Source organism: Triticum dicoccoides, chromosome 7B, assembly GCF_002162155.2.
Source record: "Triticum dicoccoides isolate Atlit2015 ecotype Zavitan chromosome 7B, WEW_v2.0, whole genome shotgun sequence".
NCBI lineage: Eukaryota > Viridiplantae > Streptophyta > Magnoliopsida > Poales > Poaceae > Triticum > Triticum dicoccoides.
The window spans coordinates 718109689-718110252 of record NC_041393.1 but is presented as its reverse complement, the minus strand read 5'-3'; positions in this window follow the sequence as shown (position 1 = coordinate 718110252).

Genomic DNA, 564 nt, shown 5'->3' with positions numbered 1-564 from the left:
TTCTTTGAAACCCACAATACAAACGCCCACATGAACGCTTACCCGTATGAGCACCTTAAGAGACCGAGCCAGCGCAAACATGGTCGCCCACAGAACTAACATCGTCAAAAATAACCGAAATAGCCCATGAAAATGTGAGCACTAGTTTCACGTCCACAACTCGAACTTTGGTGGACTGGTTTATCTGTACAGAAATGGGCCACCGTCGGCCGCGTGACACGATGGGAAAAGAAGGCAGGATTTGAATGGGTCTCTTTCATATGGGAAATTCGGTTAGCTAGCCTCGTGTCGTGTCAGCTTAATGTGTACTCCCTATTATATACAGTACACATTTGACATTCCTCTGTACATGGGACCCCCCCCCCCTACCCTACCCTACTATAGCCAGCTAGCTCGCAATGTGCTCTACTCCGCGCGTTGGAATAGCAATAAACGAGTCATAGTTTGCCAGGAACTGAATACACGTAGAGACAGCAACGGGTCGAGGCGAGGCAGTATGGTAGGGTGGCTGGGCCTGGGCGGGTTGGTCCGGGTCCTGGCGTTCGAGGCTTTGACCCGTTTTAA